The following is a 25,385-nucleotide window of genomic DNA, read 5'->3' on the forward strand; positions in this document are numbered from 1 at the left end:
TCGGGCTGCAGTGGCGGGCCTGTGTAAGAATTGTCTGAGCTCCCTATGGGTGGCAAAAGAAATGCTGCAGCCCATCGGGATCTCCTAGAACCCCAATACCCTGGGTACCCAGGTACCATATACAAGGGAATTATAAGGGTGTTCCAGTGTGCCAATGCGAATTGGTAAAATTAGTCACTAGCCTGTAGTGACAATTTTAAATGCAGCGAGAGCATAAACACTGAGGTTCTGGTTAGCAGAGCCTCAGTGATACAGTTAGGCACCACACAGGGTACACAAACAGGGCATGCTTTATGATCACTGGGGTCATGACTAGCAGGATCCCAGTGACACATAGGCAAAAACAAACATACATACAGTAAAAATGTTGGTAACATGCCAGGCAAGATGGGACTTTCCTACAAGCGCCCCCTCTGTCTCCTCCTCCAAGGGGCGACTTCTGGTCCTTCCTGGGCCCTGGCAGCACCCAAAACCTTCAACCGCGACTCTTGCAGCTAGCAAGGTTTATTTGCGGTCTTTCTGCGTGAAAACAACTCTGCATCCTCCAGCACACCCTGGGACATCTTCTGACCAAAGGAGAAGTTCCTAGAACCCTCCGTTGTTGCAGAATCTTCGGCCTCTTCCACCTGGAGGCAGCCCTTTTGCACCTTCATCCGGGGTTTATTGGGCTCCTGCCCACCCCTCGACACGTGAGTGACTCTTGGACTTGGTCCCCTTCCTTTGCAGGTCCTCAGGTCCAGGAATCTGTCTTCAGTGCTTTGCAGTCAGTTGTTGTCTTTGCAGAATCCCCTATCTCGACTTTACTGTCTTTCTGGGGTAGAAGGGTAACTTTAATCCTACTTTTCAGGGTCTTGGGGTGGGGTATCTTGGACACCCTTAGTGTTTTCTTACACTCCCAGCAACCATCTACATACTACACTAGGCCTGGGGTCCATTCGTGGTTCGCATTCCACTTTTGGAGTATATGGTTTGTGTTGCCCCTATGCCTATTTTCTCAGATTGCATTCTATTTTGTTCTACAGTGTTTCCACTACTTTTCTAAGTGTTTTACTTACCTAATTTTGGTTTGTGTGTTTATTTTGTGTATTTTATTTACCTCCTAAGGGAGTATATCCTCTGAGATACGTTTGGCATATTGTCACTAAAATAAAGTACCTTTATTTTTAGTAACTCTGAGTATTGTGTTTTTTATGATACAGTGCTATATGATATGAGTGATATAGTGGGAGCTTTGCATGTCTCCTAGTTCAGCCTAAGCTGCTCTGCTATAGCTACCTCTATCAGCCTAATCTGCTAGAAACACTATGTAGTGAATCCTAGTTTGTTTTAATGGAATAACAGGAGTTAGCTTAGCCTCTGGCTTGCAGACTCGTGCCCCCGTCACCTAGTGACTTTTAACCTACTTAGCTTGCTCTGTCTTAGCCCATTTAATTATTTAATTCTTCTAAGATGGCTGCCTTGTTTATAGTTAGGCCACTTGTTATGAGTTACATTATCAGTGTCACCACGCTAAGGCGTCAAGATCAAGCAACAAAGACAAACAAACAGTAGGTGTTCACATTTTCCCTCTCTATACTTTCGAGGGATTGTTCATATTAATTGCCGTCCCAAGCACGTCTGTTATCTATTGTTTGGGAACACACCTACGTCAGGGGTCCTTGTAGATCTGTATAAATACATTGCACTTTAGACAGATAATCAGAGGGATTCCGACCAGAGATATCACCACCATCGCTGATATCGATGCTGAACGTTGTCTTGACGCTGACCCAGTCTTCGTGTCCCTGCGGAGTCTGAGATAGAGACCTCATTCCAAGGTAACAAGGGTTGGGGGCTCCTCTCATGGACATGGCATTGGCAGATTAGGATTAACAAACCCAGCTCTCCTTTAGGTAGGAGTTTAGGCCTTTCACATTAGGGCATATTACATCTTGTATGTCTTTTCTATGCATTTCAAGAAGGTGGGCGTCTTTGTAATAATAACTCTCGTCTTCACAATTCTGTTTCTTCCATTATTCATTATCCTAATCATTGCAGCCCATGCAGCTTATCACAAATTGCAGTTATGTTAAATAAAAACTATTTGAAACTTTACTGCATCTTTGTCATTGCCTGTGTTTGTATGAGACATGATATATCTGTGAGAACGGGGTAATGTCCGTTTAACCACGACACTCCCTGAGATGTCTTATTCTCGAGTCCATGCGTAAAGGCTGCCACAAATCACCTTTTACTATTGGCTGAACTGGCTTGTAGTGAGTACCAAGGGGTACTTACACCTTGCACCAGGCCCAGGTCTCCCTTATTAGTGTATAGGGTGTCTAGCAGCTTAGGCTGATAGATAATGGTAGCTCAGCAGAGCTGCTTAGGCTGAACTAGGAGACGAGTGAAGCTCCTACAGTACCACTAGTGTCATATGCACAATATCATAAGAAAACACAATACACAGATATACTAAAAATAAAGGTACTTTATTTTTATGACAATATGCCAAAGTATCTCAGTGTGTACCCTCAGTATGAGGATAGCAAATATACACAAGATATATGTACACAATACCAAAAATATGCAGTATAGTAATAGAAAACATTGCAAACAATGTATAGTTACAATAGGATGCAACGGGGGCACATAGGGATAGGGGCAACACAAACCATATACTCCAAAAGTGGAATGCGAACCACGAATGGACCCCAAACCTATGTGACCTTGTAGAGGGTCGCCGGGACTGTAAGAAAACAGTGAGGGTTAGAAAAATAGCCCACCCCAAGACCATGAAAAGTGAGTGCAAAGTGCACTGAAGTTCCCCAAAGAGCACAGAAGTTGTGATAGGGGAATTCTGCAGGAAAGAACAACACCAGCAATGCAACAACGATGGATTTCCAGACTAGAGTACCTGTGGAACAAGGGGACCAAGTCCAAAAGTCACGATCAAGTCGAGAGTGGGCAGATGCCCAGGAAATGCCAGCTGTGGGTGCAAAGAAGCTGCTACTGGACAGTAGAAGCTGAGGATTCTGCAAGAACGACAAGGGCTAGAAACTTCCCCTTTGGAGGATGGATGTCCCACGTCGTGAGGAGTTGTGCAGAAGTGTTTTCCTATGGAAAAGACCATAAACAAGCCTTGCTAGCTGCAAAGCTTGCGGTTGGGGTTTTTGGATGCTGCTGTGGCCCAGGAGGGACCAGGATGTCAACAATTACGCCAGGGGACAGAGGGGGCGCCCAGCAGGACAAGGAGCCCTCTCAGAAGCAAGCAGCGCCCGGAGAAGTGCCGGAAGAGGCACTACGAAGTGGAGTGAAATGGTCCTCACCCGACGTTGCACAAGAGAGTCCCATGCCGCCGGAGGACAACTCAGGAGGTCGTGCAATGCAGGTTAGAGTGCCATGGACCCAGGCTTGGCTGTGCACAGAGGAAATCCGGGAAAAGTGCACAGGAGCCGGAGTAGCTGCAAAACACGCGGTTCCCAGCAATGCAGTCTGGCGTGGGGAGGCAAGGACTTACCTCCACCAAACTTGGACTGAAGAGTCACTGGACTGTGGGAGTCATTTGGACAGAGTTGCTGAGTTCAAGGGACCTCGCTCGTCGTGCTGAGAGGAGACCCAGAGGACCGGTGATGCAGTTCTTTGGTGCCTGCGGTTGCAGGGGGAAGATTCCGTCGACCCACTGGAGATTTCTTCGGAGCTTCTAGTGCAGAGAGGAGGCAGACTACCCCCACAGCATGCACCACCAGGAAAACAGTCGAGAAGGCGGCAGGATCAGCGTTACAATGTCGCAGTAGTCGTCTTTGCTACTTTGTTGCAGTTTTGCAGGCTTCCAGCGCGGTCAGCAGTCGATTCCTTGGCAGAAGGTGAAGAGAGAGATGCAGAGGAACTCTGATGAGCTCTTGCATTCGTTATCTAAGGAATTCCCCAAAGCAGAGACCCTAAATAGCCAGAAAAGAGGGTTTGGCTACTTAGGAGAGAGGATAGGCTAGCAACACCTGAATGAGCCTATCAGAAGGAGTCTCTGACATTACCTGCTGGCCCTGGCCACTCAGAGCAGTCCAGTGTGCCAGCAGCACCTCTGTTTCCAAGATGGCAGAGGTCTGGAGCACACTGGAGGAGCTCTGGGCACCTCCCAGGGGAGGTGCAGGTCAGGGGAGTGGTCACTCCCCTTTCCTTTGTCCAGTTTCGCGCCAGAGCAGGAATGAGGGGTCCCTGAACCGGTGTAGACTGGCTTATGCAGAAATGGGCACCATCTGTGCCCATGAAAGCATTTCCAGAGGCTGGGGGAGGCTACTCCTCCCCTGCCTTAACACCTTTTTCCAAAGGGAGAGGGTGTAACACCCTCTCTCTGAGGAAGTCCTTTGTTCTGCCTTCCTGGGCCAAGCCTGGCTGGTCCCCAGGAGGGCAGAAACCTGTCTGAGGGGTTGGCAGCAGCAGCAGCTGCAGTGAAACCCCTGAAAAGGCAGTTTGGCAGTACCAGGGTCTGTGCTACAGACCCATGGGATCATGGGAGTGTACCAACAATGCCAGGATGGCATAGAGGGGGCAATTCCATGATCATAGGCATGTTACATGGCCATATTCGGAGTTACCATTGTGAAGCTATACATAGGTAGTGACCTATGTATAGTGCACGCGTGTAATGGTGTCCCCGCACTCACAAAGTCCGGGAAATTTGCCCTGAACAATGTGGGAGCACCTTGGCTAGTGCCAGGGTGCCCACACACTAAGTAACTTTGCACCTAACCTTTACCAGGTAAAAGTTAGACATATAGGTGACTTATAAGTTACTTAAGTGCAGTGGTAAATGGCTGTGAAATAACGTGGACGTTATTTCACTCAGGCTGCAGTGGCAGGCCTGTGTAAGAATTGCCAGAGCTCCCTATGGGTTGCAAAAGAAATGCTGCAGCCCATAGGGATCTCCTGGAACCCCAATACCCTGGGTACCTCAGTACCATATACTAGGGAATTATAAGGGTGTTCCAGTATGCCAATGTAAATTGGTGAAATTGGTCACTAGCCTGTTAGTGACAATTTGGAAAGAAATGAGAGAGCATAACCACTGAGGTTCTGGATAGCAGAGCCTCAGTAAGACAGATAGTCATAACACAGGTAACACATACAGGGCACACTTATGAGCACTGGGGCCCTGGCTGGCAGGGTCCCAGTGACACATACAACTAAAACAACATATATACAGTGAAAAATGGGGGTAACATGCCAGGCAAGATGGTACTTTCCTACAAGGTGCTGCTAGTGATCCGGTAAGGTTGGAACAACAGTTGCGACTTGTTGTAGGATAGGCATAGTCGCCTACAAGCAAAAGTACTGTCATCCTTTAACCAGCAGTCTTGCCCAGAGGAAGGGTCCTGTAGGAGGCTGGACTGGTTTGTAGTGAGTATCAAGGGGTACTTGCACCTTGCACCAGGCCCAGTTATCCCTTATTAGTGTATAGGGTGTCTAGCAGCTTAGGCTGATAGATAATGGTAGCTTAGCAGAGCAGCTTAGGCTGAACTAGGAGACGTGTGAAGCTACTACAGTACCACTTAGTGTCATATGCACAATATCATAAGAAAACACAATACACAGTTATACTAAAAATAAAGGTACTTTATTTTTATGACAATATGCCAAAGTATCTTAGAGTGTACCCTCAGTGAGAGGATAGGAAATATACACAAGATATATATACACAATAGCAAAAATATGCAGTATAGTCTTAGAAAACAGTGCAAACAAAGTATAGTTACAATAGGATGCAATGGGGAAACATAGGGATAGGGGCAACACAAACCATATACTCCAAAAGTGGAATGTGAACCACGAATGGACCCCAAACCTATGTGACCTTGTAGAGGGTCGCTGGGACTATCAGAAAATAGTGAGAGTTAGAAAAATAACCCTCCCCAAGACCCTGAAAAGTGAGTGCAAAGTGCACCAAAGTTCCCCTAAGGACAAAATAGTCGTGTTAGAGGGAAAATGCAAGGAAAACACAAATCAGCAATGCAACAACGATGGATTCCTGACTGAGGGTACCTGTGGAACAAGGGGACCAAGTCCAAAAGTCACAAGCAGCTCGGAGATGGGCAGATGCCCAAGAAATGCCAGCGGTTGGTGCAAAGAAGCTCTTACTAGGCTGAAGAACTGTGAATACTGCAGGAACGACAAGGGCTAGAGACTTCCCCTTTGGAGGATGGATCCCGCACGCCTTGGAGAGTCGTGCAGAAGTGTTTTCCCGCCGGATGGACGCCAACAAGCCTTGCTACACGCAAATCGTGCGTTTGTCGTTTTTGGACGCTGCTGGGGCCCAGGAGGGACCAGGAGGTCGCAAATTGGACCTGCAGAGAGAGGGGACGTCGAGCAAGACAAGGAGCCCTCACTGAAGCAGGTAGCACCCGGAGAAGTGCCAGAAACAGGCACTACGAGGATGCGTGAAACGGTGCTCGCCGAAGTTGCACAAAGGAGTCCCACGTCGCCGGAGACCAACTTAGAAAGTCGTGCAATGCAGGTTAGAGTGCCGTGGACCCAGGCTTGGCTGTGCACGAAGGATTTCCGCCGGAAGTGCACAGGGGCCGGAGAAGCTTGCAAAGTCGCGGTTCCCAGCAATGCAGCCCAGCGAGGTGAGGCAAGGACTTACCTCCACCAAACTTGGGCTGAAGAGTCACTGGACTGTGGGGGTCACTTGGACGGTGTCGCTGGATTCGAGGGACCTCGCTCGTCGTGCTGAGAGGAGACCCAAGGGACCGGAGATGCAGCTTTTTGGTGCCTGCGGTTGCAGGGGGAAGATTCCGTCGACCCACGGGAGATTTCTTCGGATCTTCTGGTGCAGAGAGGAGGCAGACTACCCCCACAGCATGCACAAGCAGGAAAACAGTCGAGAAGGCGGCAGGATCAGCGTTACAGAGTTGCAGTAGTCGTCTTTGCTACTATGTTGCAGGTTTGCAGGCTTCCAGCGCGGTCAGCGGTCGATTCCTTATCAGAAGGTGAAGAGGGAGATGCAGAGGAACTCGGCTGAGCTCATGCATTCGTTATCTGAAGTTTCCCCAGAGACAGAGACCCTAAATAGCCAGAAAAGAGGGTTTGGCTACCTAGGAGAGAGGAAAGGCTACTAACACCTGAAGGAGCCTATCAGCAGGAGTCTCTGACGTCACCTGGTGGCACTGGCCACTCAGAGCAGTCCAGTGTGCCAGCAGCACCTCTGTTTCCAAGATGGCAGAGGTCTGGAGCACACTGGAGGAGCTCTGGACACCTCCCAGGGGAGGTGCAGGTCAGGGGAGTGGTCACTCCCCTTTCCTTTGTCCAGTTTCGCGCCAGAGCAGGGGCTAAGGGGTCCCTGAACCGGTGTAGACTGGCTTATGCAGAATTGGGCACATCTGTGCCCAACAAAGCATTTCCAGAGGCTGGGGGAGGCTACTCCTCCCCTGCCTTCACACCATTTTCCAAAGGGAGAGGGTGTCGCACCCTCTCTCAGAGGAAGTTCTTTGTTCTGCCATCCTGGGCCAGGCCTGGCTGGACCCCAGGAGGGCAGCTGCCTGTCTGAGGGGTTGGCAGCAGCAGCAGCTGCAGAGAAACCCCAGGAAGGGCAGTCTGGCAGTACCAGGGTCTGTGCTACAGACCACTGGGATCATGGAATTGTACCAACAATGCCAGGATGGCATAGAGGGGGCAATTCCATGATCATAGACATGTTACATGGCCATATTCGGAGTTACCATGGTGAAGCTACATATAGGTAGTGACCTATATGTAGTGCACGCGTATAATGGTGTCCCCGCACTCACAAAGTTCAGTGAATTGGCTCTGAACAATGTGGGGGCACCTTGGCTAGTGCCAGGGTGCCCTCACACTAAGTAACTTTGCACCTAACCTTTACCAGGTAAAGGTTAGACATATAGGTGACTTATAAGTTACTTAAGTGCAGTGTAAAATGGCTGTGAAATAACGTGGACGTTATTTCACTCAGGCTGCAGTGGCAGGCCTGTGTAAGAATTGTCAGAGCTCCCTATGGGTGGCAAAAGAAATGCTGCAGCCCATAGGGATCTCCTGGAACCCCAATACCCTGGGTACCTCAGTACCATATACTAGGGAATTATAAGGGTGTTCCAGTAAGCCAATGTAAATTGGTAAAAATGGTCACTAGCCTGTCAGTGACAATTTGAAAGTAATGAGAGAGCATAACCACTGAGGTTCTGGTTAGCAGAGCCTCAGTGAGACAGTTAGGCACCACACAGGGAACATATACATGCACACCTATGAGCACTGGGGCCCTGTGTGACAGGGTCCCAGTGACACATACATATAGGCCACAAACCTATGAGCACTGGGGTCCTGACCAGCAGGATCCCAGTGACACATAACAACCATACTGAAAACATGGTGTTTTCACTATGAGCACTGAGGCCTGGCTATCAGGATCCCAGTGAGACAGTGAAAACAGTGACAAAACACCCTGACATACACTCACAAACAGGCCAAAAGTGGGGGTAACAAGGCTAGAAAGAGGCTACCTTCTCACACAACCCCCCCCCAAACGAAGGACAATAAGGCTAACCTTGGCCAGTTGAGACTTTATTGTCTAAGTGGTGATAAGTAGAGAGTAGCTCTGCAATAGACTGGTTACTCCCTTTATCATCCACTATATGGTTACTTCCCTGTGGGGATGTAAACCACCCTGTTTGAAGTTTTTTAGCTAAGCAACAATGTGAAGATGTATTTTCAGAGTTTCTATCAGTAAGTTTTAGTTTAGAGCAGTGGGAATTGTCCACTGAACCTATTTGTAGTGATGGAAATGCCAGACAGGGATGCTGTCTCAGAAAAGCCATAGCTGGGCAAAAACTTTGTCCATCTGGCTGGAAGAGAGAACAGGGATGCTGTTTCTCTTGAGTTGGAGCAGGGCAGGGATGCTGTCCTATGAGCTCCACACTAGGGCAGGGATGCTGTCCTAAGTGTTGTGAGGTAGTGCAGGGTTTCTGCACTAAAGTTTCTCTGGGAGGGTTGGAGGGATGCTCCATGTTAACTAAACTGGTGCTGTTTTTCTCACCAATGTTAGTTATCCCACAGAGAGGTACTTCCACCTCAGGGAGTCCAGCTTTGCCAGCTGCTGATTCCCTTGGCACAGGTGCCACCCCAGGAGAGGTTTCTCCCACCACAGGAATAGTATCCTGAATGGTAGGGTGGTTAGGGGATACTGTGATACCCTTTTTACCTGTTGATGGAGAGGGATCCTGAGTTTTCAGGCCTTCTCTCCTTTGCTTTTTCATTTCACTTGAAATGAGAGGGAACAATTCCTCAGGGATGCCCAGCATGGCTGCATGGGCATAAAACTCTACATCAGCCCAACCTGAGGCCTCTAGGTCATTACCTAAGAGACAGTCTACAGGTAAGCTAGGTGATACCACCACCTGCTTAGGGCCAGTAACTCCACCCCAACTAAACTGAATTATAGCTAAGGGAAGAAACTTAGTGGAGTTATGGACATCAATAATCTTATATTGTTGTCCAATGATGTGTTGTTCAGGAGGCACTAGGTTTTCAGTCACCAAAGTGAAACTGGCACCTGTGTCCCTGTAGGCCAAGGCCTCAACACCATTTATTGAAACTGTCTGCCTGTACTTATCCATTGTAAGGGGACAAGCAGCCAGTGTGGCAAGGCCAATGCCACTAGGTGTGACAAAAACTGTCTTGGGACTGATTACATCAGTTTCCACTATGGACCCATAAGTGAACCCAACTACACCCTTTGCTTGACTGTTGCCAGCAGTCCCACCACTAGTACCACTACTGCTAGGGGCACTAGAGCTTGATGTATTAGTGGTGGTAGGCTCAGGGGGTTTACCTGGACAGGACTTATCCCCTGGCCTATGGCCTCTATTTTTACACACAAAGCACCAAGGCTTTTTAATGTGTGCAGGTTGGGAAGAAGAGGAAGAATTTGTTTTATCCCCACCCTCTGAAGAGTGTTTAAGATTTGAAGTGGGATCTTTGGTTTTACCCTTATCCCCATGCTTATCTTGAGATTTTTCACCATCTTTCTTCTTATTGCCATCTTTGTCACCCCCTGTATGAACTTTTCTGTTCACCCTTGTTCTGACCCATTTGTCTGCCTTCTTTCCCAATTCTTGGGGAGAGGTCAGATCAGAGTCTACCAGGTACTGGTGCAACAAATCAGACACACAATTATTAAGTATATGCTCTCTCAGGATTGTGTTATACAGGCTTTCATAATCAGTAACTTTACTGCCATGTAACCACCCCTCCAAGGCCTTCACTGAATGGTCAATGAAATCAACCCAGTCTTGTGAAGACTCCTTTTTGGTCTCTCTGAACTTTATCCTGTACTGTTCAGTGGTTAAGCCATAACCATCCAGGAGTGCATTCTTAAGAACTGTAAAATTATTGGCATCACTTTCTTTCACAGTAAGGAGTCTATCCCTACCCTTTCCACTAAATGATAGCCATAGGATAGCAGCCCACTGCTTTTGAGGGACATCCTGTACAGCACAGGCCCTCTCAAGTGCAGCAAACCACTTGTTAATGTCATCCCCCTCCTTATAAGGGGGAACTATCTTGTGCAGATTCCTGGAATCATGCTCTTTTTCAGGATGACTATGGGGAATACTGCTGCTGCCACCATGGGTATCTAAACCCAACTTCTGTCTTTCCCTCTCTATTTCTAAAGACTGTCTATCCAAATCCAGCTGTTGCTTCTTGAGCTTCAGTCTGGTTTGCTCCACTCTCAATCTATTGAGCTCCCTTTCCAACAATCTGTCATCAGGGTGGGTGGGAGGGACATTTCTAGATACAGAGGTATGATGGGAATGAACAGAAGGAGACCTGTCCCTTACAGAGGGCACCCTAACAGCTTGGCTACCAGTATAATGTGAGAGCACATCATCAGTATGATGTGATTCAACCTCTGTACCAACTATGCTAGACTGTCTAGTAATGGGCAGGCTAAGAAGTTTCTTTCCTGAACCTTTTCCTGGGGGAGTCCCTGGATCAGATTGAGAACCATTAGCTACTTTTTCCACAGATTGGGCACTTATGGCCTTATCCTGTACTCTAAGCATATTAATTAACAGTTCTAAGGAAGGATTCTTCCCTACACTCAAACCTCTCTCTATGCAGAGACTCCTTGCTCCTTTCCAGCTAAGGTGATCATATGCAAGTTTGGACAGTTCAACTTTTTGGCCTGTGCCAGACATTTTTAGAGAGAGTTAAAGTGATAGACAAAGAGAAAAAAAAGTTTTCAGAACTTTTTGGAAAGACAGAAAAAAACTTTTTAAACTTTGAAGAACTTTTTGAAAGTTTAGAAGTACTTTTCAGCACTTAGAAAAGAGTGAAAAGAGGAAATGCAAAACTTTTTGGCTATGTGTATATACACTGACCTTGTTTTGTATATTTTTCTCTTATGAAAAGTACAATGACAAGAGTGGTAAGTAGTCTCAAGCACTTATCCCACCACTGCACAACCAATGTAGGAGGCTGGACTGGTTTGTAGTGAGTATCAAGGGGTACTTGCACCTTGCACCAGGCCCAGTTATCCCTTATTAGTGTATAGGGTGTCTAGCAGCTTAGGCTGATAGATAATGGTAGCTTAGCAGAGCAGCTTAGGCTGAACTAGGAGACGTGTGAAGCTACTACAGTACCACTTAGTGTCATATGCACAATATCATAAGAAAACACAATACACAGTTATACTAAAAATAAAGGTACTTTATTTTTATGACAATATGCCAAAGTATCTTAGAGTGTACCCTCAGTGAGAGGATAGGAAATATACACAAGATATATATACACAATAGCAAAAATATGCAGTATAGTCTTAGAAAACAGTGCAAACAAAGTATAGTTACAATAGGATGCAATGGGGAAACATAGGGATAGGGGCAACACAAACCATATACTCCAAAAGTGGAATGTGAACCACGAATGGACCCCAAACCTATGTGACCTTGTAGAGGGTCGCTGGGACTATCAGAAAATAGTGAGAGTTAGAAAAATAACCCTCCCCAAGACCCTGAAAAGTGAGTGCAAAGTGCACCAAAGTTCCCCTAAGGACAAAATAGTCGTGTTAGAGGGAAAATGCAAGGAAAACACAAATCAGCAATGCAACAACGATGGATTCCTGACTGAGGGTACCTGTGGAACAAGGGGACCAAGTCCAAAAGTCACAAGCAGCTCGGAGATGGGCAGATGCCCAAGAAATGCCAGCGGTTGGTGCAAAGAAGCTCTTACTAGGCTGAAGAACTGTGAATACTGCAGGAACGACAAAGGCTAGAGACTTCCCCTTTGGAGGATGGATCCCGCACGCCTTGGAGAGTCGTGCAGAAGTGTTTTCCCGCCGGATGGACGCCAACAAGCCTTGCTACACGCAAATCGTGCGTTTGGCGTTTTTGGACGCTGCTGGGGCCCAGGAGGGACCAGGAGGTCGCAAATTGGACCTGCAGAGAGAGGGGACGTCGAGCAAGACAAGGAGCCCTCACTGAAGCAGGTAGCACCCGGAGAAGTGCCAGAAACAGGCACTACGAGGATGCGTGAAACGGTGCTCGCCGAAGTTGCACAAAGGAGTCCCACGTCGCCGGAGACCAACTTAGAAAGTCGTGCAATGCAGGTTAGAGTGCCGTGGACCCAGGCTTGGCTGTGCACGAAGGATTTCCGCCGGAAGTGCACAGGGGCCGGAGAAGCTTGCAAAGTCGCGGTTCCCAGCAATGCAGCCCAGCGAGGTGAGGCAAGGACTTACCTCCACCAAACTTGGGCTGAAGAGTCACTGGACTGTGGGGGTCACTTGGACGGTGTCGCTGGATTCGAGGGACCTCGCTCGTCGTGCTGAGAGGAGACCCAAGGGACCGGAGATGCAGCTTTTTGGTGCCTGCGGTTGCAGGGGGAAGATTCCGTCGACCCACGGGAGATTTCTTCGGATCTTCTGGTGCAGAGAGGAGGCAGACTACCCCCACAGCATGCACAAGCAGGAAAACAGTCGAGAAGGCGGCAGGATCAGCGTTACAGAGTTGCAGTAGTCGTCTTTGCTACTATGCTGCAGGTTTGCAGGCTTCCAGCGCGGTCAGCGGTCGATTCCTTATCAGAAGGTGAAGAGGGAGATGCAGAGGAACTCGGCTGAGCTCATGCATTCGTTATCTGAAGTTTCCCCAGAGACAGAGACCCTAAATAGCCAGAAAAGAGGGTTTGGCTACCTAGGAGAGAGGAAAGGCTACTAACACCTGAAGGAGCCTATCAGCAGGAGTCTCTGACGTCACCTGGTGGCACTGGCCACTCAGAGCAGTCCAGTGTGCCAGCAGCACCTCTGTTTCCAAGATGGCAGAGGTCTGGAGCACACTGGAGGAGCTCTGGACACCTCCCAGGGGAGGTGCAGGTCAGGGGAGTGGTCACTCCCCTTTCCTTTGTCCAGTTTCGCGCCAGAGCAGGGGCTAAGGGGTCCCTGAACCGGTGTAGACTGGCTTATGCAGAATTGGGCACATCTGTGCCCAACAAAGCATTTCCAGAGGCTGGGGGAGGCTACTCCTCCCCTGCCTTCACACCATTTTCCAAAGGGAGAGGGTGTCGCACCCTCTCTCAGAGGAAGTTCTTTGTTCTGCCATCCTGGGCCAGGCCTGGCTGGACCCCAGGAGGGCAGCTGCCTGTCTGAGGGGTTGGCAGCAGCAGCAGCTGCAGAGAAACCCCAGGAAGGGCAGTCTGGCAGTACCAGGGTCTGTGCTACAGACCACTGGGATCATGGAATTGTACCAACAATGCCAGGATGGCATAGAGGGGGCAATTCCATGATCATAGACATGTTACATGGCCATATTCGGAGTTACCATGGTGAAGCTACATATAGGTAGTGACCTATATGTAGTGCACGCGTATAATGGTGTCCCCGCACTCACAAAGTTCAGTGAATTGGCTCTGAACAATGTGGGGGCACCTTGGCTAGTGCCAGGGTGCCCTCACACTAAGTAACTTTGCACCTAACCTTTACCAGGTAAAGGTTAGACATATAGGTGACTTATAAGTTACTTAAGTGCAGTGTAAAATGGCTGTGAAATAACGTGGACGTTATTTCACTCAGGCTGCAGTGGCAGGCCTGTGTAAGAATTGTCAGAGCTCCCTATGGGTGGCAAAAGAAATGCTGCAGCCCATAGGGATCTCCTGGAACCCCAATACCCTGGGTACCTCAGTACCATATACTAGGGAATTATAAGGGTGTTCCAGTAAGCCAATGTAAATTGGTAAAAATGGTCACTAGCCTGTCAGTGACAATTTGAAAGTAATGAGAGAGCATAACCACTGAGGTTCTGGTTAGCAGAGCCTCAGTGAGACAGTTAGGCACCACACAGGGAACATATACATGCACACCTATGAGCACTGGGGCCCTGTGTGACAGGGTCCCAGTGACACATACATATAGGCCACAAACCTATGAGCACTGGGGTCCTGACCAGCAGGATCCCAGTGACACATAACAACCATACTGAAAACATGGTGTTTTCACTATGAGCACTGAGGCCTGGCTATCAGGATCCCAGTGAGACAGTGAAAACAGTGACAAAACACCCTGACATACACTCACAAACAGGCCAAAAGTGGGGGTAACAAGGCTAGAAAGAGGCTACCTTCTCACAGGTCCAAACTACGAGATGGCACCACCAACAATGGTGTATTGTCACTAATTTACGGATACCCCTGCTATCATTTTCTCACAAACAACAGGTACCCTAAGTACCATTATACAGAGACATCCGTGGTCTTTAGGAAAATCCTCCTCAGCTGAAAAGGTAACACCTGACTATGCTGTAGGTTGTTCGAGCTCAAACTCATAAAAGGACTTGTACTCCTCAGTTTGGTGTTCCGTTTCTCTAAACAAAATGGCTGCTGCCATAGACATTCCTGATAATGCTAGACAAGCATTAACACTACATTTATTAATGAATGGCCTTACAGATGAGGGTGGGGATGTTACTCTTATAATAGAAGCTAATGAAGCATACCAAACAGAAACATTTTACTGTTGGGTCACCTTTCCTGAGGTCAACCAAAGAACACATACGTTCCACACATATGAAATTGCAAACGTACCTCAACGGTACCAAGCATACCAGTATCATGAAATATCCCTCAAATACCAAGAGCATCAGAACTGGTTTGAAGGCGCCCTACCACATGTACTACAAAGAGTGAGGTTAGGTCCATTAAGTAATGACGGACCAACATGGCCTATGTTTGCCACATACACACCTCACCCAGGCATACAAAATATGCTGATTGCAGATCTGCGAGATTTATATAATGAATTAGTGACATTATATAGACGATTAGTTCAGTTCGTAATGTGAACATTGAACACAACACCAGTGCGTCCAGCACTGCCAGCACCTGGTGGTTATCAGTTGGCTACTGGGATTAATCCACAAACAGTGCATATTATCATGGGTAAAGTATCCCCCGGAACGGGAAAAAATACCATTGTGGATTGCCCAGAAAACAAATCAGCTGGAAGCTGTGTTTCCCCATGCGGGACCACAGGAAGAACATAGACTGCTCACTATGTGCTTGCCTTTTGGAATGGTTCCCTTGCTGGATGACTGTGCCACATGGGGTACAGTCTTCCCTGCCATATATACTACCACACATGGTGCCCCGACACTTGCCAATTTACCGGAAGTGCTAAAACAAATACAAAATGAGCAAAGGGCTGCACCAGCCCTTGATTTGGGGATGAAATTAATGTGTAACTTTGACGCGGTTTCCTCAATAATACTCTGTAATATTAAAGGGGAAGCGGTAGCAATGGCAATACGGCAGCGTCTCCGGGAAAATCCACACCAGGAACAACAGAGACACCTACCGAAAATAATTTCCGACACTTATACTAGTATAGGACGAGATAGTTTGGGAGCCAAACCAAAGAAATTGGAGCTACAAGGTACCACCCATAAGTAGGGTACAAAGCAGGCACAAGAGGGCTCTTAGAAGCGCTGGGACAAACAAAAAGATTTAAAAGAAAGACAAAATAAGAGAGCTGATTCTCCATACCCGGAGAACTCCGAAAGGAGATATAATCTCAGAAATAGGGAAAATATTAAAACTCCAGACAGATGTACTGATTTACGTACCTCTTGTTCCTTTCAGGACGCACCGGATAGATGTAGCGAGAGAAGGGGCCGTCAAGATCGGCATTCTGAATACGTGAAAGAAAAGAAAGACTCACAACAATCTACCATTAAAAGAGAAAAGACTCCTCAGCAAAAGCCACAGTTTAAAAAGAAGAAGGTGGCAGCACTGACAGCTAAAAATGCCCGTATACTTGAGAACACTGTTGAGGAACAAGACGTGGGCAGTGACTCTGTTAGACAGCGCGGCAGAGGTCACGATATGTCGCCAGAGTCTGAAAGATCATCTGGATGCGACAGCAACTAGCGATTACATCGCAGTTGAAACAGCGGATGGCCACGTTCTCCCCCCGATAGGGTTTATGGTTTAAAAATTCAGATAGAGGGAGACGTGGAGTGCCTATTAGCCGAAAGAGACTGGCCACCTGAATACGTCTGAAAGCTCCCACATGGGGAAGATGTTATTTTGCCTTCTTTCTCTGATCTTGTTCCGGAAGCAGACAAAGAAGCCTATGCTTCTGAATGGGCTTTAGCACAGGCACCTGCGTTATATTGCAATCATGTAGGTTGGGGTAAGGAGTCTCCTTGTCATGTTATTCCCATCAGGTCTACACCCCAACCGCAGCCACAATATCTTGTTAAACATGAAGCAAAAGCTCCGGTGAGAGAGATCCTCGCCCAACTTGAGTACCAGGGAGTGATAGAGCCCTGTACATCTGCAATGAATAATACATAATTCCCCGTTGCAAAGCCGGACCATTCATATAGAATAGTCATTGATTATATACACTTAAATAGTCATACACGCACATATGCTATACAAAATTCACACAGCACAGCACTAATAAACAATATAGTGCGTAAAAAATATAAAACAACGTTAGACATATCTAATGGATTCTTCTGCCAGAATTTAGCACATGAAAGTCGGGACCTGAGTGCATTCTCATTTGGTTCTCAGAACGCTTTTGTCGTTTACCTCAAGGCTATTAAAATAGCCCGGGGCTATTTTCAGCCGATGTAACATCAATATTACATGATATTGATTATGAGGCGTTATCCTACGTGGATGACATATATCTCACAGACGACTTCCTCGATATTCATCTTGCAAGGGTTGATCGGATCATTTTGGGATTTGCAGACCTCGGTTACAAATTCAATTTTAAGAAAAGCAAGATAGCCTTTCTTAGTGTATTATTTCTGAGATATGAGCTATCAAACGAGGGAAAGAGCCTGGCCCGCACTTTCTAAAAAAATGCACACAACTGCACCCTCCTAACACACTTAAGAAACTACAGTCATTACTAGGTTTCTTTAACTTTGGCAGAACATACATTCCAGATTATGCACAACGGATCAAGCCACTTTATGACTTGGTTCAGCCCAATTTTTCTAGCAGACACTGGACGGTTGAACACAGCTGCATCCTTAGGAAATGCAACAGGACCTGCTAGAAGCTAAATACTTGCACACACGTGACAATAAAACAAAATTTGGTCATCAGAATAATTGCTGATGCCATTGGATTTACTTATGTCACCTTCAATGAGGATGACACGGTATCCATAGCATATAAATCACATTTATACTCCAATGCTGAACTTCGTTTTGCACCTACAGAAAAGATTCTGACGGCAGTTCAGATGGCGTCATAAAAGAGAGGCCACTTGCCCAGGGCAAACGTATTATTGTTGTCTCCCCGGTGCCGGCCTTAGAGGCTGTCACCAAAGCGAGCGTTCGTAACGCTAAAGCATTACATCCACGTTGGATTCAATGGGCAACGGCTCTGACCGCCACTGATGTTGATTATATATTCGATCCAAAAGTTCAGACACAAGAGTTTCTCCAGTACGAACAAGAGTACCCCGCTCCTCTAAATATCTTGCCACTAGACAGCTACCATACTGTCACATACACTGATGGTTCAGCACAACCGGCTGTAGGCACTAAACATCAATACTCTGCAGCTTGCGCAGCCGTGAGCGGAGTGATGGAAGATGGAGTCTTCCACCCACACAACACCTACACGCAGACCCTAGGGGACTGCACGGCACAGTTGGCTGAACTTAAAGCTCTTATTCTAGCGCTCGAACATACTGAGCCAGGATGCCAGACTTTAATAGTCTGTGACATTTATTACTGCGTCCAGTCATACAATGACTATCTCAATCATTGAAAACTGAACGGGTTTAGAGATTCTAAGGGGAACACCATTAAACACAAAATATTGTGGGGTAGGGTGGCTGATCTTAAGGATAAGCTATTGTGTGTCCATGTAGTACATACATTGAGAAACCAACGTGTAGGAGTACACGTTACTGGCAATACATTGGCCGATGAAACGGCCAAAGCAGCAGTAGCTACGGCTTCTGTGGCTTCAGTGACTCGTTCTCAGACGAGATTGGATAATGAAATATTGACTGCCATTAAAGACTCGGTTGCAGGCAAGCCCCTTCCAAAAGGATACCCTACAAACTATACTTACCATATCAGTGCGCAGAATGTTGCTTTCACAACAATTCCTGGGGTTGGAGATCGAGTGATCCCCAATGAAGACCAGAGATTAGATCTAATTAAAGCAGCGCATGAGGGTGTCACTTTTGCACATGCTGGCATATCGGCCACGATAACACTCCTACAGAAACGCTTCAGGTGGCCTGGTCTATGCAGAAGAACAAAGCAGTATGTCCTTTGCTGTGACATTTGCCAGCAGATAAAGGGCTCTAATATCAAACGCCCACCGCAGACATCCCTCTTAGTGTCCAACAGGCCACTACAGTGTGTGTACCTGGACCATTGTGGTCGCTTACAGCCTGATGGTGCATACAAATACATTTTAGTCGCTGTAGATTCTTGTTCTAGATTCCTGTGGGTATCAATCAATCAATCAATCAGCACATTTGTAAGGCGTGCTACATACCTGCTAGGGTTTCAAGGCGCTGGGGGGTTGGGGGGTTGCTGCTACTGGTCGAAGAGCCAGGTCTTGAGGAGTCTTCTGAAGGTGAGTAGGTCTTGGGTCTGTCGTGGGTTGGTAGGGAGAGTGTTCCAGGTCTTGGCGGCGAGGTAGGAGAAGGATCTGCCGCCGGATGTCTTTCGATGGATGCAGGGGACGATGGCGAGGGCGAGGCCTGTAGAGTGGAGCTCTCGGGTGGGGGTGTAGAAGCTGAGTCTGTTGTTCAGGTAGGCAGGTCCGGTGTTGTGGAGTGCTTTGTGTGCGTGGGTGAGGAGCTTGAATATGATCCTCTTGTCTATGGGGAGCCAGTGAAGGTCTCTCAAGTGGGGTGTGATGTGGCTGTGGAGGGGTACGTTAATGATCAGGCGGGCGGAGGCGTTTTTGATGCTTTAGAGGCGTCATAGGTGTTTGGCCGGGATGCCTGTGTAGAGTGCGTTGCCGTAGTCTAGCCTGCTGCTGACGGGGGCCTGTGTCACTGTTTTTCTTGTTTCTGTCGGGATCCACTTGTAGATCCTGCAGAGCATGCGGAGGGTGTTGTAGCAGAAGGAGGAGACTACGTTGACCTGTTTTGACATGGAGAGGGAGGAGTCGAGGACGAAGCCCAGATTGCGTGCGTGGTCGGTTGGTGTTGGGCTGAGGGATGAGCCCTGGGGTACGCCGCAGATGATGTTGGTGGCTTTGGAACGGAAGGGAGGGAGGTGGACTCTCTGGGTTCTGCCGGAGAGGATGGATGTGGTTAATTTGAGGGCTTTCTCTTGTATTCTGACTTCGAGGGGGCGTGTTCTTAGAGTGCGATGGCATACTGTATCAAAGGCGGCTGACAGGTCCAGGAGGATGAGGGCTGATGTTTCGCCATTGTCCATTTGGCATCTGATGTCGTCTGTGGCGGCGAGGAGGGCAGTCTCGGTGCTGTGGTTTCGTCTGAAGTCAGACTGGAAGGGGTCCAGGATGTCGTTGTCTTCGAGGTGGCGGGTCAGTTGTGTGTTGACGATTTTCTCAATGAGCTTCGTCGGGAACGGGAGCAAGGAGATGGGTCGGAAGTTCTTGAGGTCCTGGGGGTCTGCCTCGGGCTTCTTAAGGAGGGTGTTGATTTCGGCATGTTTCCAGCTTTCCGGGAATGTTGCTGTTTTGAAGGTCTCTCAAGTGGGGTGTGATGTGGCTGTGGAGGGGTACGTTAATGATCAGGCGGGCGGAGGCGTTTTTGATGCGTTGGAGGCGTCATAGGTGTTTGGCCGGGATGCCTGTGTAGAGTGCGTTGCCGTAGTCTAGCCCGCTGCTGACGGGGGCCTGTGTCACTGTTTTTCTTGTTTCTGTCGGGATCCACTTGTAGATCCTGCAGAGCATGCAGAGGGTGTTGTAGCAGGAGGAGGAGACTGCGTTGACCTGTTTTGACATGGAGAGGGAGGAGTCGAGGACGAAGCCCAGATTGCGTGCGTGGTCGGTTGGTGTTGGGCTGAGGGATGAGCCCTGGGGTACGCCGCAGATGATGTTGGTGGCTTTGGAACGGAAGGGAGGGAGGCGGACTCTCTGGGCTCTGCCGGAGAGGATGGATGTGGTTAATTTGAGGGCTTTCTCTTGTATTCCGACTTCGAGGGGGCGTGTTCTTAGAGTGCGATGGCATACTGTATCAAAGGCGGCTGACAGGTCCTGGAGGATGAGGGCTGATGTTTCGCCGTTGTCCATTTGGCATCTGATGTCGTCTGTGGCGGCGAGGAGGGCAGTCTCGGTGCTGTGGTTTCGTCTGAAGTCAGACTGGAAGGGGTCCAGGATGTCGTTGTCTTCGAGGTGGCGGGTCAGTTGTGTGTTGAAGATTTTCTCAATGAGCTTCGTCGGGAATGGGAGCAAGGAGATGGGTCGGAAGTTCTTGAGGTCCTGGGGGTCTGCCTTGGGCTTCTTAAGGAGGGTGTTGATTTCGGCATGTTTCCAGCTTTCCGGGAATGTTGCTGTTTTGAAGGATATGTTGATGACCTTCCGTAGTTGGGGAGCGATGGCTGCGTCGGCTTTGATGTACACGTGGTGAGGGCATGGGTCTGATGGTGATCCTGAGTGGTATGGCCACAGCGGTCGGCTGACACCCGGACTGTTATAAAAGATCTTTATCGGTACAGATGCGTTGCAGCATTCCATTCGGACCAGGGCCCTGCATTTGCCTCTAAGGCATTCAGGGACACCATGGGGACGATAGGTGTTGAACTCCATCACTCCTCACCATACCATCCTGAGGGAAATTCGGTCATGGGGAGGCGGAATTGTGGTCTAAAGCAGTCCTTAACAGCTCGAGTATTAGGTTCAGGCTGCAGTTGGTTACATCACCTATATGGGGTCCAGAGAGCACTGAATATTCTGTCTAGACAGTCTTTAGGTGGACGCACTCCATATGAGGTTCTCTTTGGGATACCAATATATGTCCCAGATCTTGATGCCCCTGGTATGGTGGCAGCAGAAACACCATTCGACATAAATGAGCGTCTCACTGTTTTACAGGAGCTTCAGCAATTTTGTGATGATAAATCATCTGCTGCCACCTTAGGAATAAGGGATTTAGCGAAAACTTTGACTGGCTGGATTCCTAAAGTTGGGGATCTGGTTTGTGACAAGATCACAGTGAAAAAGGAGTTCGGTCCATCATAAAGAGCACCTGTATCGGTCTTGGGAATTCAAGGCACCAGGACTGTCATCTTACCACCACTGTCTGGTTCTAAAACAAACAGATTCATCTCCATTGATGACATCAAACTACACCATGTGGCCGATCCTTCACAGTAGATCAAGAGGTCCCTTGGGTGGTTCCCGATCCCCTCTCACTACCCAACAGGACATACATCTACATAGTAGGATGAACAACACTACTACAGACTATGCAACAATGTCTAATTCTGTTCCAGACACCTCCTCGACCATGGGGAGGGCGGAAAATGAACTCTTGCTAGTTCCTGTCACTACTTCAGTGACTACCCCGGTCCAAGATTTGGCTGTTTTTTACACAAACACATCACAGACTAACGGCACTGTCTACCAAGAGCCCCCAGGTGAGGTGGACCAAAGTACAGATGGTGCACCGGCTCCCGTGTTTGCAGAGACTGCCTCTGGCTATTTAATTGACATTGATGGTTTTTCTTCGGATTCATCCACTACTGTGATTGACACTGTTTCAAAAAGAAGTAAGCTGTATCAATGGCTTGAAAAGAACTATTTGAAATACCCATGGAACTATTTATGGTTCTGTTTGACATTTTTTGCATTATTTTTATGGATTGGTTTTGTGACTGTTTTCTTTTTGCTTATAAATGGTCACTATATTCCTGATCGCTCCTCTGTGGAGCCAGTTGATGAAGTTTTAACTCCATATCATTTTTCACATAAGGTCCGAAGAGATTTGTCCCCTGTAAATATTACAGCAATACCGATTTCTGATGGGATTGTGTGGAACAAAGTTCCATTTGATATATACGGGCCTACTTAAATTATTCAAATACCATACGTGTTTAAAATTTCAATGACTGATGTAATTACACCTGATGTCTCTGATGATTGGGATGTCCAAACAGTTGTTTCCATGCTAACTGAAATGAAGGACTATTCCGCTTTTGAAAGTGTTGATGTATATGAATATACAATGAATTATGGGGAAATGTTCTGCTATAACTATTGGGGACATTACTACCTACACCGTGCCACTAGATTCAGGCCAGTGTTAAACTACACACAGTGGGAACACTGTTCTACACCACCGGTGGGGAGCCCAAAGTACTATAGTGATAAATGTACATACTTTTATGGGCATGACACAATAAAAGCAGAGTCGTATTATTTTAAAATACCTCTGGCACAAATTAGGAAAGTTCTGCTAACTGATGCAAAACTGATTTATTCAGATCCCTTTGTTTCCCGGCTCGCAGTTGAAGGTTAATACAGGAAGAGCACTATTGATTTGAAAAGTGTATGGGGAACACAAGATTGGCAGATACATGGTAGGGAGGCTTTATTTCGAGCATGCCTGATTCCTGTGCAAATGATTTTCTTAAATGACACTATTCAGCAGACATCCTGTCTAGGGTTAGCAAAAATTATAGACTTGAACACGCCCAGTATCCCCACTCCAGCAAGGTTTAAAGATTAGCAATACTTACTTAATATCACTGAGGACAAGCTAGATGCAATGGTCAAGGCTGGTACCTACAATTCTTCACTTTCCAGTCCCGGCGGGTGGTTAATATGGCCCACTGACACTAATGAGTGTCAATCGCGTTTTTTGAACTCTTCAGGGGGTTTATCAATTAACAGGCCAGACCCTTGCTTTGTATCGTGTCAACATACAGGTATAGTTACGACATACAGTGTGGGTAAGCTGTGCCAGCAATGGGTACAGACCAACACGTTAGCCGCAGTTAAGAAACACCTGAACACTCTTTCTGAAGTTGTAGACTTGCTGGATTTTCTGCTGGGTCCTAGGAAAAAGCGCTCAAAAAGGTTTTTATATGCTATGTACAATGAAATTTCGAAACTTTCCCAGGTTGAGGCTGCTGCACATTTAAGACAATTGGATAAAGAAAATTGAGAAAAGGCATTAGCAGTTGTCGACAACGGCATGAATACACTGTCCAACAGGATTTATTCACTATCAAGCATAGTGTTGTCTGCTATTGATATCACTCAGACAGACTTGTCCCGGTTATATCATGGGCAAACAGAGCTACGTTCCATCATGCAGCTAGGTTGGACATTACAGACACTGAAAAGTGGCCGCATTCCATGGAAGTATATTAATGCGTATGAATTCTTCACTGCTTTTAATTTTTCCAAGGAACAACAGACAATAGCTAAAAGGGAGGCTAGTTTCACCATGCTTCACGTAGATAAGTTGCCCTTCTCGGTAGCAGAGTGTCCTTCAACTATCTGGCTCTTACTTGGCATAGTTAATTTACCGATTTTGACCTTTCGTTTCTCGAGCTGCCTGAAACATCTTGCAGTAGGAAGGTACGAGCAACTAGGAGAGAGCTATATTAAGGAAGAGTGGGAGTTATCTGAGGGGCGAAACAGAGGTCTTTCTTAGCGAATGTGAGACTGCTGTTCGTCATTCCATGATATGCAAGCAGGTGTCTCTTCATGGTCTTTGCAATGCGGGGGTCGCAAATTTGGCCTGTTTGCTGAAGGGTACTCCCGTCCCTTTGATTCGCCTAGTATTTTATGTACTTTCCAATGGAAGTTATGTGGTACTGAACGATCAAAGCTGTTGCGGCATGCAACCAGGAATTGCCTACGCAATCTCGGTCTCGAAGGTTGTTACGTGTTGTGGACATGTTTTGTTTCCCCCCACATGTGAGATAAAAGTATCTAACATGTGGCCCCACATAGATACTAGTAATGTGAGCTATGACAAGCTGAGCAAGCTAAAGGCGCTATTGTTTCAGAAACAGGTCGCCTTGACATCCGCAAAGGAGACATATGCTCTCCAGATTGCGAGATCATCAGCTGAGATACAATCCCTATGAAATACCAACTTCCCCAAGCACTTTGGAGAACTGGTATCCAGAATATTCAATGCTTCAAGCACCACTGGGATTGTTCATTTCTTTAAGGCTGTTGGATCTGGTTTTGTGTCCATCTTCCAGACTGTCTTCGGAGTCATCCCGTCAGCCATCCATTCGCTCTTTTCAAGTGTGTTTGGTGGCTTTCCAATTAATTTGGCTTTGATTGGCGTACTACTACTGCTATTTCTTCTGATTCGCAGTAGTTGTTTCTTTCCAGCAACGCAGAGCAATGGAGCCGCTCCCACCAACTCCACTGTGTCCACTGTTCAAAGAGGCACCATATGCAGCAGAAGACTGGTTGTACGCACCAGAGAAGGGGCCAAAATGACAACGACCAGTCATGCTCCAATTCCACTGTGCCGTGAGCGCATGGTTCGGATCTTCGGTGCACCCTTGCAGTGGAATTGGAGCATGACTGGTCGTTGTCATTTTGGCCCCTTCTCTGGTGCGTACAACCAGTCTTCTGCTGCATATGGTGCCTCTTTGAACATCTGCCCATGGTCTGTTTGCTTTTGCACCGACATCTCCTGTGGGCCATGAACTGCTGATGTCCCCGATGAGTGGTCATACACGGTCATGCCCCTTGAGACTAAGGTTGCTCCGCGAGGCCACCTATCAGCTTTCCGTTTTGAGATCTACCGTGGATGAGGACACTACAACGGATAACGTTACACCAGGAAATACTGCTCACTACTGCTCTGTGGATCCGGTTGTCCACCCAGCACTCGATTTAACATCAGATGATGTTGACTCATTTTTTAGGTCCTTGGTTGGTGACTTCGATGACACTCTTCAAGATCATGCGTA

At 47.5% G+C, this 25,385-nt stretch overlaps 1 protein-coding gene across 1 annotated transcript in view; it reads left to right on the top strand.

The window, feature by feature from the left end:
- LOC138296948 (NXPE family member 1-like) overlaps positions 1-25,385 on the top strand; it is a 366,294-nt gene that overhangs the window by 297,436 nt on the left and 43,473 nt on the right. The window lies entirely within an intron of this gene.

The sequence above is a fragment of the Pleurodeles waltl genome, chromosome 5, assembly GCF_031143425.1.
Source record: "Pleurodeles waltl isolate 20211129_DDA chromosome 5, aPleWal1.hap1.20221129, whole genome shotgun sequence".
NCBI classification, from domain to species: domain Eukaryota; kingdom Metazoa; phylum Chordata; class Amphibia; order Caudata; family Salamandridae; genus Pleurodeles; species Pleurodeles waltl.